This window comes from Cetorhinus maximus, chromosome 21 (assembly GCF_964194155.1).
Source record: "Cetorhinus maximus chromosome 21, sCetMax3.hap1.1, whole genome shotgun sequence".
Classification (NCBI taxonomy): Eukaryota; Metazoa; Chordata; class Chondrichthyes; order Lamniformes; family Cetorhinidae; genus Cetorhinus; species Cetorhinus maximus.
The window spans coordinates 59,008,718-59,022,061 of NC_135899.1; the positions used below are offsets into that span (position 1 = coordinate 59,008,718).

Below are 13,344 nucleotides of genomic sequence, written 5' to 3' on the forward strand. Positions count from 1 at the left end.
ATAACATGTAAATCTGCAAGTGAAATATTGTAAATAAAGTGACTAATGAGAAGAAAACTGTAATAGATAATATGCAATCCAACATTGAAGACATGAGTCAAATCTGGTGTCATCCACTGGTCTGAGTGAAAGCAATACATTTTGACATGAGAATGTAAAACTGAAATGTATTAGCGCTTGCTCTTTACTGTATCACTTTTATGAACTGGGTGAGTTAATTTCAAACTTAATGCAAACTCTTGTGACAAAAAAGTAATTTAACAAAATAAGAACAGGCTGTTCAACAAATCGGATCCAGCCCTCCTGCTTACCATGTACAGATTAATATTATCATGGATTCTATCCTCAGAGAAGTCAAAAATCATAAATAAATCTTTTAAGATGATATAACAATTTTATTTGAATTCAGGTATGTTCTCACGCACCATGCTCCGTCTTAAATCGCATGATATTTGCAGATACATGGTTCTGTATATTTTGATCATGCAGTGTGTTGAAGGTTAATCGAACAGTATTTCTTCCTTGATTTATGAATAGGAGGGTGGGACAGGAACTTGCTGAACTTGGAGTGTGGGTGAAGTTTGAAAACTGTACCTTCTCGGAGTACTTATGTAGGAAGCGTGGAGCTAGAGCTAGTGTGCTCTTTGATCTTGGATCCAAGACAATATTTCAACATTACAACCTGCATTATCGTAACCTGACCAATTGTATTTGATCAATGATCTTGCCTTGGTTGTATCAAGACAGGTGTTATCATATCCTGTGGTATACTTGATCTAAACATAACCATACAACTTAGAACATAAGAAATAGGAACAGGAGTGGACCATTTGGCCCCTCAAGCCTGCCCCACCATTCAATAAGATCATGGCTGATCTTCTTGTGTTTCGATTTCCACGTTCCCATCTAACTTCGATAACCTTTGATTCCCTTGCCTAACAAGAATCTATCTACCTCAGCCTTAAAAATATTTAATGACCCTGCCTCCACCACCTTCTGAGGCAGAGAATTTCAAAGTCGCACAACCCTCTGAGAGAAAAAAATGATCCTCATCTCTGTCCTAAAAGGGCGACCCCTAATTTTAAAACAGTGCCCCTTAGTTCTGCACTCACCCACAAGAGGAAACATCTTTTCGACGTCCACCTTGTCAAGGCCATTCAGGACCTTGTATACTTCAATCAAATCACCCCTCCCTCTTCTAAACTTCAATGGAAACAAGCCCAGTCTGTCCAATTTTTCCTCATAAGACAAGCCGCTCATTCCAGGTATCAATCTTGTAAAGCTCCTTTGAATTGCCTCCAATGCATTTACATCCTTCCTTAAACAGGGAGACCAAAACTGCACACAGTATTCGAGGTGCGGCCTCACCAATGCCCTGTATAACTGAAGCATAACATCCTTGCTTTTTATATTCAATCCCTCTCGTAATAAAGGATATCATTCCATTAGCTGCCTTAATTACTTGCTGTACCTGCATACTAACTTTTTGTGACTCATGTACTAGGACACCTAGATCCTTCTGCACCTCAGAATTATGCAGCCGTTCTCTATTTAAGTAATACTCTGTTTTTTTGTTCTTCCTGCCAAAATTAACAACTTCATATTTTCCCACATTAAACTCCATTTGCCAGATCTCTTCCCACTCACTTAACCTATTTATATCTATCTGCGACCTCATCATGTCCTCTGCACAACATACTTTCCTACCTATCTTTGTGTCATCTGCAAATTTAGCTACCGTGTCTTCACTCCCCTCAGCTAGGTCATTGATATAAATTGTAAAAAGTTGAGGCCCCAGTACAGACCCCTATGGGGTGCCACTCGTCACATCCTGCCAATCAGAAAAAGACCTATTTATGCGTACTCTCTGCTTTCTGCCAGCCAGCCAATCTTCTGTCCATGCTAATATGTTACCCACGACACTATGCTTTTATTTTCCGTAATAATCTTTGATGTGGCACCTTATCAGATGCCTTCTGGAAATCCAAGTACATTACGTCTATAGGCTCCCCTTTGTCCACTATACATCTTGCTTGTTCAAAATACTCCAATAAATTGGTTAAACATGATTTTCCTTTCACAAAACCATGGTGACTCTTCCCAATTGCCTTGAGCTCTAAGTGCCCAGCTATAACCTCCTTAATGATCGATTCTAATAACTTCCCCACGACAGACGTCAAGCTAACTGATCTATAGTTTTCTGTTTTCTGCCTCCCTCCCTTCCTGAATAGAGGGGTTATATTTGCTACTTTCCAATCTGATGGAACCTTTCCAGAATCTAGCGAATTTTGGAAAATTAACACCAGCTTGTCAACTACCTCATTAGCCACCTCTTTTAAGACCCTAGGGTATAGTCCATCAGGACCCGAAGACTTGTCAGCCTGCAGCTCCATCGATTTGCTCAGTATAATTTCCCTCGTGATTTCAATTTCACCAAGTTCCTTTCTCCTGTTCACCTCCTGATTTGCAGCTATTACTGGAATGTTTTATGTATCCTCTATAGTGAACACAGAAGCAAAATATTTATTCATTTCTTCAGCCATTTCCTTATTATCTACTATTAACTCCCCAATCTCACTCTCTACATGACCAATTTCAAGTGCCATTACCAACCAGAGTTTCATTCAATTCTTTTTAAAGTGCTTAACTTACCAAAGCATTGAGTTGCTGGGTCCTCTACATATCTCATACTCTGTACAAGATGGTTGCATTTCAGTCTTTTCTCAAAGTTATTCATTTCCTACAGTGCTGCCTAATTTCAAGTGAAATGAGTGGTTTCTGTCTGCATGATTAAGCCACCTTTTCACTGTTTTTAAGATTTGGTGCATGTCATCTATCCATCTCCTCTTCCCTCTTCAAAACAAGTTGAGCTCTTGAGTATTTCACCTACCATTACACATTGCATTTGTATTTCAGATCAAAGAACTGGTTGCAATTTTTAGTGCTTTACGAACTGCACTTTTTAAAATACATGTTCAAATTTCTTGACCTTGCATAAAAGCAGTGCTTCGGCAAGCTGAGGTTTCAATTTAGATGGTGGCAGACATGTGCAGCCACCTAGAGGAAGGCTTATTTTTTAGTGCATGGGAACCAGAAAGACAAAGTACTACCATTGAGGGGAAGAGTGGGGAGAGGTGGCAGTTTGCAATAGCAAAGCAACAAGCCAGATCCTGACAGAAAGCTAGGGAAGGGTTGAAAGCCAAGTTTTTGGCTGCCTCTTTGAATGTGTTGAAGTCCAAGACAGTGAGATTTATTTCTAAATTTGATATCTGTCAGGCCAGTGAATAATAACCTACAAAGTGAAGATTGACCAAGGACTACTTTGATCTAATTTTGCTGTAATGGCTATGCAAGAAATTGAGTGAACTTGTAGTTTTTAAAAAACTATAGTCCAGAACTTCTGATCTCTGGATGGTCATACCCCAGAGGATATACTGGGGAACCCCTCTGAAGTCCCCATCCACTGATTATGCAGGAATTTCCTGGGAAATTTGAACTTCTCATGGGCAATTCCCCTGCGTCTGGAACCCTCCAAAACTCTGAGCTAAAGTCAGAGACTTCAGATGGTTCCGATTCACCTACCAGGATAGTTACCCAGGAAAAGCTAGAAGGAATAAAATCTGTTCTAATTCCTGGGTAGCTTATTACTGACCCCCCGGAATCCCCACTGGACCCCCCGACTACCCTCCCTGACCTGACTACCACTCCCTGACTCCCCACTGGACCATCTGACCCACCAACAATGCCCCAGACTTGACTACCCCCCCAACCCGACAACTACTGACCCCCGACCACCCGACTACCCCTCCCCAACTAACCCCTGACTACTCACCTAACTACCCTCCGCCCCGACAAGAGCCCTGACTATCATTCTACCCCCTCGCCCACTTAACTGCCACCCTACACCTTCACTCACCCACCTGCTACCCTACCTCTCACCCACCCCATTGCTACCCTACCGCTCACCCACCCTACCCCCTCACCCGCCTGCTCCCTCCTCCCACACCTAGCTGCCACCCACCCAACCCCCACACACAACCTCCTGCCACCCTGCCCCCTCACCCACTCACCTGCCACCCTATCCCTTCTCCCACCCATCTGCTACGTTATCCTCTCATCCACTTATCTTACACACTTACCTTCTCTCCATTGCTTCTGAAAGTGGCTTTGGGACCTTTAAACTCTACTTAACGGCCCACGGCAGCTAGTGCAGTAAAAAAGCATGTGTGGCTTGGCTACATGGTACAGGACAGGTACACTCTACACTTCCGAGGAGGCCCAGTCCGGGTGTCCGGTGAGAAATGCAGAACCCTGGTGCAAGGTAAGTAAATAAAAGTGGAGTGACAATCTGATGGTGACTGCCACAAAAAAAAACTACAGTCAAGTGTGTCATGAAAAACAAGCCAGATTGTTGGATTGCAACTGGCTTCATCTTAATGGGGAAATTAAAAGGCCTCCTTCCAAAAGATGGAAGAAATACAGATGGCACACCTTCTGGTATGATTCAATATTGATTAGTAAATGTACGCTCCTGTAAGCAGACACTGTGTCTGTTATGAGCTGATGACACTAAGCTTTAAAGAATAGGTAGTACAGACTTGAAATTTGTAACACTGGGCCAGATTTTCCAGTAGCAGAACAATAAATAGTCTGCCATTAGTTCGACATGCGTTGGTGAGCTCAGTGCTTGGATAGAGAGGTGCACACCAGAGGGACCTAGTTTTTAAAAATTCTTTCACAGGATGTGAATGTTGCTGGCGAGAGCATTCATTGCCCATACCTCATTGTCCTCGAGCAGATGGTGTTGAGTTGCCATCTCGAATCACTGTAGTCCATGTGGTGTCGGTGCACCCACAGTGCTGTTAGGGAGGGAGTTCCAGGATTTTGACCCAGCAGCAGCGAAGGAATGGCCGATATATTTCCAGGTCAAGATGTTGTGTGTCTTGGAGGGGAACTTGCAGGTGGTGGTGTTCCCATTCATCTGCTGCCCTTGTCCTTCGGGTGGTAGAGATCGCAAGTTTGGAAGGGGCGGTTGAAGGAGCTTTTGTGAGTTGGTGCAGTGTATCTTGTAGATGGTACACATTGTTGCCACTGTGTGTCAGTGGTGGAGGGAGTGGATGTTGAAGGTGATGGATGAGATGTCAATCAAGTGGGCTGCTTTGTCTGGATGGTGTCAAATCTCTTGAGTGTTGTTGGAGCTGCACTCATCCAGGCAAGTGGAGAATATTCCATCATACTGCTGACTTATGCCTTGTAGATGGTGGACAGGCTTTGGGAGTCAGGAGGTGAGTTGCTCGCCACAGGATTCTCAGCTTCTGACCTGCTCTTGTAACTACAGTGTTTATATGACTGGTCCAGTTCTGTTTCTGGTCAATGGTAAGCCCCAGGATGTTGATAGGGATTCAGTGATGGTAATGACATTAAATATCAAGGGGAGATTGTTGGATTCGCTCTTGTTGGAGATGGTCATTCCTGGCACTTGTGTGGTGTGAATGTTACTTGTCACTTGCCAGCCCAAGCCTGAATGTTGTCCAGGTCTTGCTGCATTTGAACATGGACTGCTTCAGTATTTGAGGAGTCGCGAATGTTGCTGAACGTTGTGCAATCGCCAGCGAACATACCCACTTCTGACGTTATGATGGCGGGACGGTCATTGATGAAATAGCTGAACATGATTAGGCCTAGGACACTACCTTAAGGGATGACTGTGGTGATGTCCTGGACTGAGATGATTGACCTCCAACAACCACATCCACCATTGTGCAACTGTGACTCCAACCAATGGAAAGTTTTTTCCCGATTCCCATTAACTTCAGTTTTTTCAGGGCTCCTTGATGCCACATTTGGTCTAATGCTGTCTTAGTGTCAAGGACATAACATAAGAAATAGAAGCAGAAGTAGGCCATTCAACCCTTTGATCTTGGTCCACCATTCAATGAGATCATGGTTGATCTTCTACTTCAACACCATTTTCCTGCATTATTCCATATCCCTTGATGTCAAGGGCAGTCACTCACCTCACTTCTTGAGTTCAGCTCTTTTGTCCATGTTTGGACTAAGGCTGTCTGAGGTCAGGAGCTGAGTGACCTTGGTGGAACCCAAACTGAATTTCAGTAAGCAGGTTATTGCTGAGTAAGTACCGCTTGATATCATTGTTGACAACCCCTCCCATCACCTCGCTGATGATCGAAAGTAGCCTGATGGAGCGGTAATTGGAAAGGTTGGATTTGTCCTGCTTTATGTAGACAGGACACACTTGGGCAATTTTCCACATTGTTGGGTACATCCCAGTGTTGAAGTTGTACTCGAACAGCTTGGCTAAGGGCGTAGCTAGTTTTGGAGTACAAGTCTTCAGTACTATTGCTAGAATGTTGTCAGGGCCCATAGCTGTGCAGTATCCAGTGTTTTCAGCTATTTCTTGATATCACATGGGAGTGAATCAAATTGGCCAAAGAGCGGCATTTGTTGGGGACCTCAGGAAGAGGCTGAGATGGATCATCCATCCAGTTGGCATTTCTGGCTGAAGATTGTTGCAAATGCTTTAGCCTTGTCCTTTGCACTGATGTGCTGGGCTCCCCCATCATTAAGGATGGGGATATTTGTGAAGCTTCCTCGGGCAACTCCGTCCCAACTGTATGGGACAACTCCGGTGGTGGATGATTGGTGGTGGTGGCGTCTGTGAGGTATGATTCTGTGAGTATGATTATGGCTTGACTAGTCTATGGGGCAGCTCACCCAACTTTGGCACAGGCTCCCAAATATTAGTAAGGAGGACTTTTCAGGGTCGACAGGACTGGGTTTACCATTGTTGTTTCTGGTGCCTAGGTCGATGCTGGGTGATCCGTCTGGTTTCATTCCTTTATGTAGATGTTTGGAGCCGATTTGATACAACTGAGTAGCTTGCTAGGCCATTTCAGAGGTTATTGAGTCAACCACATTACTGTGGGTCTGGAATCACATATAGTGCCAGAGCAGGTAAGGATGGGAGATTTTCTTCTCTAAAGGGCATTAGTGAACCAGATCGGTTTTTACGACAATTGACAATAGTTTCACAGTCACTATTACCGAGACTTTTACAGATTTATTAACTGAATTTGAATTACACCAGCTGCAAAGCGGGATTTGAACATATGTCCCCAAAACATTAGCTTGGGCCTCTAGATTAATAGTTCAGTGACATTACCACTATGTCAACACCTCCCCCTGGTTGGAGGCAGTACTCATATCACAGGCTTTACAGACGGAGACTGCACTTTCTTAATCTCTTGCAAGAATAGTGTTTCAGTGGGCAGACATTTGCAAGTTCCTAGAAGAAGATCTTCAGTTTGGTTGCTATGCAATGCCAATGGCTGTGAAGGTGACCACTGCTTGCATTGTTTTAGCATCCAGGCACTTTCAGAGTGCTGGCAGAGATATATTCAGAATCTTCCAGTCGGCTGCAGAAAATACACATAAAACAGGTCATTGGTAGATTGTTTGCCAGAAAATTATATAAATTTTCTCCATGAAGATGATTGACACACATGGAAATTGAGCACCACCACAGCAACTATGAATTTTTATAAACCACAAGGTGTATTTGTCTATCAGTGTATGTCCCATTCAATCGTTTGATTGATCTGCATTTGATTATGTTATTCTGGTAACTCTACTTGATTGCTTAAGCCTGTGTGTGGAGCTGCAGAGTAAAGTACTGACACCACATAATGTTCCAGAAAGGATCTGGTTCTGAGCTGTGACCATGCATGTGTGTACAAATGCTCTAAGTTCTGAGATGTTTTAAAGTATTGTAAGTAAGCCTCTTGTAGATTTGAAACTAGTGTCATCTCTGCATTGTGCTGAGATAAATTAGACATCAAAAGATGCACAGCAAACTGGCAGATACATAACCGTGCACAGCTTTAAAGCAACTGCAAGAAGCTGTTCATGTTGGCCTGTGCCAGATACCAGGGAGCTGAAACTGCAGCTATTCAACATTCCAGATATTTTCATTTCAGGAAGCAGACTTAATGAGTAGTTCATGGGAGAGAAGGAATACTCCTGAGGCCAGCAGCCTTGTTATAGCAACGACACTGGCATCCACCTGTCAATGTTTTGCCCAGCTATGTCCTGTACATAAATCAGGACAAAGCCAATCTGGCCAATTATCACCCCATCAGTCTACTCTCAAGTATCAGCAAAATGATTAAGGTGCCATCAACAGTGTGATCAAGCGGTATTCACTCGGCAATAACATGGTCACTGTAGCTCAGTTTGGGTTCCACCAGGGTCACTCAGCTGAAGACCTCATTGCAGCCTTGGTTCAAACAGGAACAAAAGAATGAATTCAAGAGGTGAGGTGAGAGTGACTGCCCTTGACAACAACACAACATTTGACCAAGTGTGTGATCAAGGAGCCATAGCAACATTGAAGCCAATGGGAATCAGGGGGAAAACTCTCCACTGATGTTTGGAAATAAAGATAGTCTAAGTAAGTTATGTTAGTCTTTTTGGGTCTTGGGAATGAGTTTTGGCTTTGAAGTTTAAGTTTGATTTGTATTTCTGTATCTGTGTGTTAAGAAAGACGAAATGGAGTTTTAGTTTCACTTTAGAAAGGTGCTTGCATTTCTAATGAGGAGTTTTACGACCCCTAAAGAGAAAGTAAACATACAAGGGTAGAAGAATTGGACTGTTGCCTAGCAACAGGGGCCCAGAGAGGCAGGTCCCTCCCACAGAGAGACACACACACAAGAAGAGAAACAGAAGTTTGTTTTGGAAGCTGTTTGTGTTCAGTTGGGTTGAAAGCAGCTCTGAAGCAGAAACAGCCTAAAAGGGGACAGATAGCAAGTCCCAAGTTAAGGAAAACCCCAAAAATCCAGGAGAGTGGAAGAAGAGAAAGTCCAAAGAAGACCTTCTAGTCAAAGAAAAGACAGGAACCTAGGAAAAGGTCCTGTTAAGTGAAGATAAGAGTGAGGGGCAGAGAGAGAGGCTCCAAGCTTCAGATTCCAAGAGACAAATGCTGAAGAAAGCAGATTTAAAGTGAGAACAAGAGGCAAGAAGGTCCAAAGAGACAGCTGAAGGCCTGTAACTCTTTGCTATGGGTATGTGAAGCAGTGGTGCACTGTTAACGCTAAGTCAGTGAGAGACAGAGAGCATGTAAGGCAGCTTGAATGCGTGGGGTGACCCAGGGAAGAGGAACATCCGAAGGAGAGTTTGAAACCCTGGAGGTTAACCCTTGCGAAGGCATCTGAGAGAAAGCGCGGTTTGGGATAAGATTCCAAGGCGAGGTCTTGGAGAATGGAGATTGGAAATCTTCGTGTGAAGGAAGGACTTTAGTGAGACTGGTTGGCTCACAATGTGACAGCGTCTGGGGGGAGTTGAGGAGAGGTCGTTGGCATCTGTCACTTGGTCTCAGAGTGTGGTGTGTCTGACCACAGGGTGCCAAAGGTTTACATGGACTGTTTACTTTCTGTGGATAGTAAAGTATATGATAGCTTTTGTAACTTGTGTTATCCTTACAAATCTGTATACATCTGTAAAAGTTCAGTTGTGGGTGAAGGAGTATTGTAATATAATTCATCTTTTCTTGTTCAGTAGCTTCTCTCCACATATCTAAACAAACAAATAAAAGTTATGACCTATCAAACTAGGTTCCACTCTAGGATCAGGCTTCTCCAGGGGTAACCTCAGCTGGGATGGTTGTGATTGTTGGAAATCGATTATCTCATCCCAGGACATTGCTGCAGGAGATCCTCAGAGTTCCGCCCTACGCCCAACAATTTTCAGCTGCTTCATCAATGATCTTCCCTCCACCACAAGGTCAGAAGTGAGGATGTTCATTAATGATTGCACAGTGTTCAGTACCATATGCAAGCTTCAGATACTGAAACCATCCTTGTCTGTGAATGGACAATATTCAGGCTTGGGCTTAGTGGCAAGTAACATTTGTACCACAAAAGTGCCAGGCAATTACCATCTCCAACAAGAGAGAATCTAACTGCCTCTTTACATTCAAATGCAGTATCATCACTGAATCCCCCACATCTAAAATCCTTGCGTTACCATGGACCAGAATCCAGAATCTTAACTAGACCAGCCATATAAATATGGTGGCTATAAAACAGGCCAGAGGATGAGAGTTCTGCAGCGAGTAACTCACCTCCTGACTCCCCAAAGACTGTCTACCATCTATAACGCACCAGTTAGGAGTGTGATTGAATGCCCTCCATTTGCCTGGAAGAATGCATCTCAATGTACACAAGAAGTTCAACATAATAAGGACAAATCAGCCTGCTTGATAAGCACCCGATCCACCACCTTAAACATTCTCTACCGTTGGCACAGTGGCAGCATTGTGTACCATGTACAAGATGCTCGCCAAGCCTCCTTTGACAGCACCTTTCAAACTTATGACTTCTACCACCGAGAAGGATAAAGCAGCAGATGCATGGGAACACCACTACCTGCAAAGCCCTCCATCGAGCCATGCACAATCCTGGCTTGGAACAACATTGCTGCACCTTCACTGTCATTGAGTCAAAAACATAGAACACTCTCCCTAACAGCATTGTGGCAATGTTGTAATGGGCAACAAGTGCTGTCCTCACCCGTGATGCTCCCATCCCATAAATTATTTTTAAAAAGAGAGAACAGCAGGTGGAAGAGGTTTCATGTCTCATTTTGAAATGAGGAGAATGTAGATGAGGAGGCTAAAGATGGGGCACCCATCACTGGAAAAGCTGCTTGTATCACTGCCCAAAATGCTGGAGATACCTTAATATCACAAGGTTTTACCTACTGTAAAGCCTAAGAGATGAAATCATGTGATCCACTCCTACTCTACCACCAAAACCCACCCCACACCCCACCCTTGGAAACAGTCATTCAAGCACCATTGCACATCTGCCCTTTGGGCCCTGTCATGTAATCATATTCATCATGAAACAAGTGAAATAGCAAGTTGACTCTTGAGATGTAATAGTAGACAGGATGTGGAAGTGGTGCTAATCTATAAATTTTGGGGGAGAAATTTGATGGCCTAACATCCATTATAGCAGTGCTGCACTAACTTGGGCTGATTCACTGGAGCAGACAGTACCCCTGGCCACTAACTGTGTGGCTCATGCAGCTTTGTCCTTTGATATCACTGAAGAGCACCATGCACATAGCGACCAGTGTGCCACATGACCCCGGCGAATCAGCTTCATCTGCATAGTGATGCTAGGAGCTTCACTATGCGAACAAATTTCTCCCCCTCTATGTAGCTTATTAAGAAAAGGAAACTTAACATTTTGTCAAACACCTGTATGCATACACTTGGCGAGTATGATTTCTTGAACTTATGCTTCCTTACACTTCTACCTGGTGCATCCTGTTTGGCTTGAGGAAGGAGGCAGGCTGCTCTGATCTCTGCCTGGACTGCTGAGATACTTTTGGCCTGGATCCTTTAGATTATAGAAACTCTAAGTGCTGTGCAGGCAACTACCCCACCTGCATTTGTGCAGGAGCAGACTTGGCACAAGTGCAAGTGCTTTAAATGGAGTTTCCACTGCTACATATTCCCTTTCAGCAACATTCTTCTCCTGGATCATTGCCACATCCCTCCTGCCACACTGCTACAGGTTATCTCAGTGATATACTGCAAACCACTGATAAATTCATTTTAAGGTGACACACAAGTTGGCATCCAAAGTCTGCATGGCTGTGGTCTACATGGTGTTATTTGAGGTCCTTGTTTGAAACTCCATGAAGCTGCCAATTCCTCCATTACAGGCAGTCCTATAATTCCCTGCACCACCAATTAACTAGTATTAGTATTGGACTCCTCCATCCTCTCCACAATGTGCATGGCACATTCCTCAGTAGATGGCTAAATAGCTGGTGCACCTCTAATGTTCCCCTTCTCAACAATAACCCCAGAGGTTCTGTAGCTGTGTCTATAGCTGAGCAGAGCTTGGAGAAGATGGCGCCCCGAACAGTTTCAAGTCACAATCTTGACAATCAGCATGCTTAGTCTTCTCATAGTTTATCATTGATTAAATAAAGTCAGCACATGGGTGTCAAAAATATTTGTAATTCTGTCATTAGCTATCTGTGAGCTTCTTATTTCTCTATCTTGGGGTGGACTGAAAGCAAGGATGTAGTCTAATCAGCAAATGTTCTCCCTTTTCCTGACCTGATTATGTGATTGAGTCACTTCTTAGTATACATCCATGACCTGGACACAATATTCGTGTTGTTCACCCTCTCAACTATTTCCACCCATGCCTTCTGGTTGTGGTTTCTCCCTCTTAATGCTGGAGAAAAGTATGTCCCTCTTGATCCTGACAGCCCCCATCTGTATATTTCAGCATTGTGTTATTGAATCTGGATGTTGCACTGCTCTTTGTCCACCATTCATGCACAGCTGTAAGACGCAAAACCCGGGCACGAAAATTAATTGGCATAATTGCGTTGAGATCACAGATTTCAACTCACTCAGTTAACTTCCAATTCCACCTTCCCACTGTGAAGCTGACTTCAGACTAATATTGGGGCCAATATTAGATAATTTTGGATAAATTAGAATACCTGGCGTCAATTATCAATAACGTTCCAGCAAAGCAGTGAGTGGGAAACTAATACAGAGTTTACAATGGTCAACTGTTGCATTAGGGAGGGGGGATGGAACTTCAGGTCACAATTTTTGGAGAAGTACAGAACCAAGTATTTATTTGAAGATTGTGCCCTTAATTACCAAAATACCTTTATTAAGAAATCTTGTGGACAAGGTCTACTACAAGATATTTTACAAAAATCCTTGCAAAGATTTTGGTTGGCCCAGTGGTTAGTTCTTGCAGGTTTATAAAATATATTTATAATATTTAGATAAATGATCAGAGGAAACTTTTATAGATGCTAAACAGGATAAATAAAAATCTGGCCAATTAAACAGGCAGGAAAATGACAGATGGATTTTAATGTAGATTCATAAATGTAATGCATATTGAAGTAGGAAGCAGCAGCATATTTTCATGGTCCTGTTTTACACACAGATGGTGGGTTGGGCAATGGCAGATAACTGCAAAGAATTCAGGGAGGATTTTGTCCCAAGCAAACTGACATTAACTTTAAAAGAAATAAAAAGTAATTAACAATAAATCAAGATGTTATAGCCAAGGGAAATTAAAATATTACTGAGCACACCATACCTGCCAGTCACCAAAGGAGCCTAATGAGCTACTGGGCAATGTGTGCTAGTATTCCAAGACCACCCGGATTTGAAATAAAGCTGCAAATTGTCAGGAAAAAACCCTGTACAGCAATCTTACATATATTAGACCTGTGGACCTTTGCCAGATGCAGGGCCATATGCCAGGTAGTCTG

At 43.2% G+C, this 13,344-nt stretch overlaps 1 protein-coding gene across 1 annotated transcript in view; it reads left to right on the forward strand.

Annotated features, from left to right (window-relative positions):
* csmd2 (CUB and Sushi multiple domains 2) overlaps positions 1-13,344 on the forward strand; it is a 1,856,113-nt gene that overhangs the window by 615,751 nt on the left and 1,227,018 nt on the right. The gene's annotated exons all lie outside the window — the stretch shown is intronic.